This window comes from Plecotus auritus, assembly GCF_963455305.1.
Source record: "Plecotus auritus genome assembly, chromosome: 8".
NCBI classification, from domain to species: domain Eukaryota; kingdom Metazoa; phylum Chordata; class Mammalia; order Chiroptera; family Vespertilionidae; genus Plecotus; species Plecotus auritus.
In genome coordinates, this window is record NC_137782.1 from 153,461,487 (window position 1) to 153,469,176 (window position 7,690).

Below are 7,690 nucleotides of genomic sequence, written 5' to 3' on the forward strand. Positions count from 1 at the left end.
AGGCCCAGCCTCATCTCCAGCTTCTCCTCCATTGCTTTCAGCATCTCATTAGCAATTAAAAATGTCAGCCCCTGTGGTGGAAAGGTAGTTTTTTAAAAAAATGTCTGGAGCAACCATTAACATTTTAGTGATACTTTGGGGTCCTGTGAGTTCTCAGACATTTTCAGTAATATAAGTACTTTAATTTATGGCAACTGAGAAGTAGAGAAATTCATGGTGAGGGAAATTACCAAGTCACATTTGTGTCTCTTATACTTTTGGGGAAAAAATGCCAAGCACTTGCCCGCTGAAAGGGTCTCCCCAGCCCTTCTTCTCCGTGAGGGATATTGGCTTCAAGTGACTTTTTTAGATATTATGTCTCTAGGACTTCAGATGGAGCTGAAAATATCACACAAATTGATTGTGATGCTTTAACTTCAGAGAAGAGAAATCTTCTCCATCCTTGTTTTAAAAAATCCATAGTAATGAAACATGACCTTACTACTTTTTACAGTCTTTTGGAGAGTCTGACCTTTAGCCATCCAAAATCATGACATTAAAAACCTTTAAGTGATTGGAAACTAATCAAATGCCCAGAACAGGTGAATTGTGGCATATTTTCCACAAAGGCATACTATACAGCAGTGTGAATGAATGAACTGCAGTTGTGTACATGGAAAAATATAGAAGACTCACAAGCATAATATTGAACAAAGAGGCCAGACAGAAGAACACATACCATTTGATTCCATTTATATGAAGTTTTAAAATAGGTAAAACTAATCAGAGATGTTGGAAGTCAGCTCTTTGGGGGTAGGGTGGGGTGGGTTACTCCAAGGGAACAGCAGAGGGGTTTCTGGGATGCTGGGAATGTTGTTTCTTGATGTTGGTTATGTGGGTGTGTTAGATTTGTGAAAATTCATCAAGCTGTCTACTTAACAATTTTTGCACTTTCACTATATAAATTATACCGCCATAAAACATTAGGGAAAAAAAGCCACTAAATGCAATGGGAATGGGATTATGGGAGAGCCTGGGTGGCTGGCAGGCATCCCAGCATCCTTCACTTCACAGACGTGATGGCATCCATTCAGTTCTGTCTCAGACGGTGGTGGATGGTGGGGAGGCGTGGCAGGCTCCATGGAGGCAGCATGGATGGCCTCTAATTATACTTTTCCTTTTAGAAAAAAATTTTTTTTTCCAAAAGAGGGACTTTAAATGATAGTTCATGGGAGGACCTCCTTGATGTTGTCTACATTTGGAACACTTTTCTCACTGACAAATCTGTGTGACTGAACCCACACACACATCCCTAGCTCAGCATCACACTGCATGGCGGGGGGGGGGGGGGGGGGGGGGCGGTGGCGCCCAGAAGTCTTGGCGCTCTGTAGAACTGGCTTTAAATTTCAGCTCTGCTTCTCACCTGCTCTACATCCTTGGACAGGGCCTGCTCTCTAAGCCTCAATCTCCACCTCATAGGTTGATATTAAAAATTAAATGAAATGAGGCCTTCCAGAGGATATGTGTCTAGTACAATGTGTGACATGTGGCAGGTGCTTGAGGAATTGTTCCTTACTTACATAGTTTCTAATTTTTACTCTGAGCCCTAGTGATCTAAGGCTCTGAGGTCACAATGACCTCAGGCTTCCGGGCTGTGGCCTGGCTGATGGGGCCAGTGTGTGGTAGGGGGTAGGGGGATGGGATGGTGGAGTGGTGATGAGCAGATAAGTACCTGGCAGAAGGCCAAAGGCAGGGCTGAGGGGCTGCTTGGGATCTGGACCTTGGAGGGAAGAGGAAGAGAGCATTTATGGCTAAAATGCCTCAGGCCAGGAGTTCAGGAAACAGGCTAGTGCCTGATGGACTCAAACCCTGGGATGGCTAGTGGCTTCTAGGACTCTGGAGGGCATGTTCTAGTCTCTGAGGAAGAAGTTTACGGCCAAGCCATCCCAGGAGCACCACTCCTTTCGGCCATGAATGAGCCGTGGCTGTTCTCTCTTCAGTGGGGGCCTCTGCTTGCCCTGTGTCCAGGGCAAACCCTTCGGTGTGTGCACCACGACTTCCACTCCCCTCCACCCCCGGTTATGCTACTCTCCCTCCAGGCCCTCTTCTCAGCACAGACACAGACAGGAAGAGCGCAGGCTTTGGCACTAGAGAGCTGAGCTCTGATTCTGACTCGGCCATTTACCAAGTGACTCAGCTTCTCAGAGTCTTGCGTTCCTCTTTTGTAAAAGAGAATGATCGAGGTACCTGCCTCATACACCCGACGTGAGGATGGAATGAAAAAAATATGGCCAGAGTACCTGCCCCATAATAAGTGTTCAATAAAATAACTGTGCGTAGAGTAGTGTAGGAGGAATAAGATAATGTGAACCGGCAGTGTGGTGTGTGGGGATAATAATCATTTCTATTCCAAAGTGTAGGTGTGAGACTCAAAATAGCGTCTGTGGTACGGAAGCTCCTAGCCTGGTGGCCAGTGTCCAGTGCCCAGTGAGGACAAAAATGTAAACTGTTTATCTTGTCTCCAGCTAAAACCCCATGTTCCATCCGGTACTGGAGCCTCCTTAGATCCTATCTCGCAAGTTCCCCTGGACGGCTGATATCACATGGCTCCCTGCCCCAGGAAGCAGCCCTGAGGAGAGGGCCCTGCGTGTGGATGAGAGGAGGGAGAAGTGTGCCCTGAGGGGAGGCCATCAACCTGAGACCTGGGGCAGACGGAGGGAGAGGGCAGCCGAGCGGGTATCTCTATCTGCATGCATCCCAGGCTGGTCTAAACCTCCGTGCTCCCATCTGCCTCAAAAGGGGCTCCAGTCCCTCCACTCCTTGGTGAACAGCTCAGGCCAGCAGTCAGCCCCACTGCCACATTCTTTGTCTCCTCAACCCAACCTAACGAACCCTCTCCTCTCTTTACTCTTTCCAGGCTTCATCTTTTTCCCCACCCCTGTGGAGCTCTCCGCCTGCCCTATCTCACCAGATTTGAATCCAGACCTAGCCCACCCCTGCCTAGCATCTCCCCCTCCCTCTTCCTGCCCCTCCCCCAGGGCTTCGGTGAGGATCTGAGTACCCTTCTGAGATCTCTAGAGGACACGCCCTGCCTCTGACGGGAGGAATGTCTGCCAGCCATTCCGTTTTGATGAAAGCAACGCCCGGGGCTGTGCTCCTCACCCTTGGGCTCCGGATGTCCCTGAAGGGCTCTCCTCCATCCCCCCTGAGGGCCACTCAGCTCCTGGGGGCTCATGGGTACAGTGAGTCAGGCCTGTCTCTCCTGTTGTTTATGTAATCCTTCCCTGCAGTAACAAGGTGTTTACTGTTGCACAAACACATTTTGGTTTAACGGCTGACAGTAAAACTGTCTGATAAAGTTTGATTTAGCGAAAGAAAGCAAAATAAATCTGGGGGTATGGAGAGCTATTGGAAGGACAGACTCCTAGGGCTTTAAAGAAGGGGCATGAGAGTGAGGGATGGGGGTGCCGGCTGTATTTCCCTGGCTGTTCTTTCTGCCTGTCTCCCAAGAGCACCTCTGACAGTTCCTCTGCAGGAAGCCTAATTTCCCCCAACCTGGCATTTTCTTGCTTTCATGAATGTCTCCATCCTTCAAAATCCCATGTAATTTGTTCCTCCTCCAGGGAGCCTCCCATGATTGCTCCAGCTCAGATAGAGCTGGCAATGTTGCCTGAGGGAAAGATCCTTGAGCCAGGAGACTAGATGTAGCTCTGGGATTTAGTGGCAGTGTGGCCGTAGGCAAGTCACATTGGCTTTAGGGATCTCAGTTCAGCCAGCTGCAAAGGGCACTGAGCAGGATAAAATACAGAAAAGTGCTTGGTTCTTTAAAAAAGTTTTTTTTTTTCAATTATAGTAGACGTACAGTATTATATTAGTTTCAGGTGTACAACGTAGTGATTAGACATTTATATAACTTATGAAGTGATCACCCCGATAAGTCTAGTGCCCATCTGACACCATGCTTAGTGGTTACAGTATTATTGACTATATTCCCTATGCTGTACTCTACATCCCCATGACTGTTTTTATAACTGGCAATTTGTACACCTTAATCCCTTCCCCTTTTCACCCCCACCAACCCACTCCCATCTGGCAACCATCAACATGTTCTCTGTATCTGTGAGTTAGTTAGTTTCTTTATTTGGTTTTTTAGATTCCACATAGAAGTGCTTGGTTCTTGAAAAAGTCCTACCCACATTTGAGACACTCCTATCTTGTTCTCCCTGGAATCTCATGAGGCATGTATTTCATGGCTGTGTATGCACTTGTTCTCTGCCATCTCCTACTCCTTATTTGTCAGTATGGGGCTGAGGCGAGGCAATAGGTACTCAAGAAATATTTTTTGAACTTTTTACTGAGGTGTGACATTTATATGTAGACACACATACAAAGCATAAGCATGTAGCATGGCGAAATTTCTGAGTGAACACATCCATGTAACCAGCTCCCTGATCAAGAAACAGCACATTCCCCCACTCCAGAAGTCCTGTTCCCCGTACACTTCCCAGTTGATATCAGCACAAGGCTAATCACAGTCTTCACTTCACCACAGATTAGTTCCACCTGTTTTTGTACTTTATACAAACGTATATAATCCTATATAATAAAAGCCTAATATGCTAAGTGTTCAGTCAACGGGTAGGCTGTTCAACCAGTCAAGGCGTAATATGCTAATGATATGCTAAGGCCACTCAACTGCTCGCTATGACATGCACTGACCACCAGGGGTCAGACAGTTGACGGGTCCACCAGTCACTATGATGTGCACTGACCACCAGGGGGTAGATGCTCCAACCGGTAGTTTAGCTTGCTGCTGGGGTCCAGCCGATCAGGACTGAGTGAGTCCGGCCGGATATGCCCTGGAGCCCTCCTGTGGTCCCTCCCCAGCTGGCAACCTCCTGCGTCCCTGATTGTGCACCGGTGGGGTCCCTCAGCCTGGCCTGTGCCCTCTTGCAATCCAGGATCCCTTGGGTGGGTGTCAGAGAGCCAGTTTCAGCCTGATCCTGCAGGCCAGGTTGAGGGACCCCACTGGTGCACGAATTCGTGCACTGGGCCTCTAGTTAAATATATGTACTCTTTTTGTATTTGGCTACTTTCTGCTAGCATCATGTTTGTGAAATTCACTATATTGTTGCGTGAAGTAGTAGTTCTTTAATTTTTGTTGTGGAGTAGTATTTCAGTATGTGAATATACCACACTTATCTATTCTATTGTTGATGGGTGTTTGGATAGTTTCCATGTACGTTCATTTTGGTGAATGCTTTTCTGTTAGATATATGCCTCAGATGGAATTGTAGGGACAAAGGGTATGCCTACCCAGAGGGTAGCTGTAGAAGATTTCCCTGAATAGTTTTCCAAAGAGGATGTGTCAATTTATATTCCACCCAACATTTGGTATTGTCTTTTTCATTTTAGCCTTTCTGGTGGGAGTGTGGTGCTATTTCTCTGATGTTTCCATTTGTATTTATGATTCCTAAAGAAGTTGAGCATGTTTTCATATGGTTACTGGCCTCTTTTGTGAAGTGTTTGTTCAAGTCTTTTGTCTATATTTCTGTTGAGTAGCTTGTCTTTTTCTTATCAATTTGAAGTTCTTTATATACTCTGGATCCAAGTCCTTTGCTATGTATATAAATATATTATATATTCTGTAAATATCTTTTCCCACATTGTGGATCACCTCTTCAGTCTCTGTGTCTTTTGAAGAACAGAAATTCTTTCTTTTAATAGTATCCAATTTATTTTAGTTTCCAGGAAATAGCTTTTGACAGGTTGAACCTCAATTCTATCTTTTTGGCTAACTCCATTTTCCCCTTCTGAGTCATCTGTTTTCCATGTTCTGTCCTGTGTTTCTTTGGGGAAAAATGATTTTCAAGGAAAGCCTCATAGTTCAGGCCCCAACTGTTCACCTTGAAGCCTTTTCCACTTGGAAGTGTTGCTCGAGCATCCCTGGTTCCTATGCCTGGTGAACTGCCAAATCCTTCCCCCTTTTCAGGAATTTGGGTGAGTTGAGTAGACTAAACTTCTCTCTTCCACTTCAAATCTGACTAGCTCACTCAAGAGAATCTAAACACCAACAAGCATATGTAGAGTTACTGCATATGCTGGATAATATTAATAATCAGAGAGATGTAAATTACTAATCAGAGAGATATAAATTAAGAAATACTGAGATACCACTTTACAACTGTTGGAATGGCAGACATTAGAAGGCTGGATAACACCAAGTGTTGGCTAGGATATAAGGGTATAATAATGTGCATGCTCTGCCAGTGGCAGTGTATCAGGAGTGTAAGCAGGCAAGGAATTAAGGCTGTTTGTACCCTTTGTACCAGCAGTCTCACTCACACAGGACTGGAAGGATGTGGTGATGTGCATCGCAGCATTGTGGTGGTGATGGTGGTAGTGAGCATCTGGGTGTCACCCCTGGAGGAGTGGATGGGTTAGATGGGGTAGTATTATGCAACAGTTGGAAACAACAGATTATATGTACACTCAGTTACATGCATGGTACTTTAAAACATAATGCAGAGTGGACTAGTAAAAAGCAAAAGGAGATATACAATATAACACCATTTGCATATTCTTTTGTACCAAAGAAAGATAAGCACTTTGCAAAAGCACAAACAACCCAAAAGATATACACACGCAGCACGTTAAGGTGGTTGCCTGTGGGTGGGTGGGAGTGAGGCATGGGACAAAAGCAGATTTAGAAAAGTTCCAATACCTTAACTTTCTCCTGCTTAATGCAACTTAAAAACCCCCCTTCTCTGTAATAACTTCTGGGTCTCTTTCCAAAGACCTCAGCCCTCCCTCACTTGTCATCTCCCTTCAGATTAGCCTCTCTCAAGACATGTCTGACCTGCACAAGGTAACATTCACGAGATCCACATTTAACCTGAATGAGCACTCAGCACACCACAGTTGCCAGCATGAAACCCCCATAGGACTGGGGAGAGATGGGAACCTGAGGACTTGAGTGGGGACCCATGTTCTATTATTCATGGTGTCTGGCACCTGGGAGCTGCTCAGACAATGTCTTTTGAATGAGCCAAGGAAATTCTGGCTCTGCTGTTCACCGGCTGTGCCAACCAGGGCAAACGCCTTCACCTCTCTGAGCTTTGATTCCCATCTCTGTCAAAATGGAAATAATAATTACACTTGCTCTTTCACAGGGTTATTGTTAAGGTTAGATGAGGTCATGGCTTTGGACAGTACTTTCAGTACCCAAGGCAATGGAAACAGTGTAGAGATAAGAATTGTAAGTATGCAGATGTCAAACTGTAATCTTGTACACCTAAAAATTAAATAATGTAACTAACCAGTGTCACACCGATAAATTTAATTTAAATAAAAAGAATGTAGGAGTCTCAGATCCCAGCACTTTTATGAATTTGCCGTGGGGCCTTAAATAACAGAGCATTCTCTGGTCTCAGCTTTTAAATTCTGTAAAACGAGAAACAATGTCAACCTTGTAGAGTTGTTATCGGGATTAATGACAATGTTATGAGGATTATTGACAATATGTAGTTGGTATATAATAGTAGGTGTTTAGAAAATGGGAGCTCTATAAATCCATTTGTTAATTTATTCAGTGAATACTTGTTGAATGTCTACAATGTGCCAGGCTAGACACTAGGAATGGAGCAGTGAACACAATAGACAAAAATCCTCAAATCTCTGTCCTTTGGTCTGGGAATGGGGTCAAATTAGA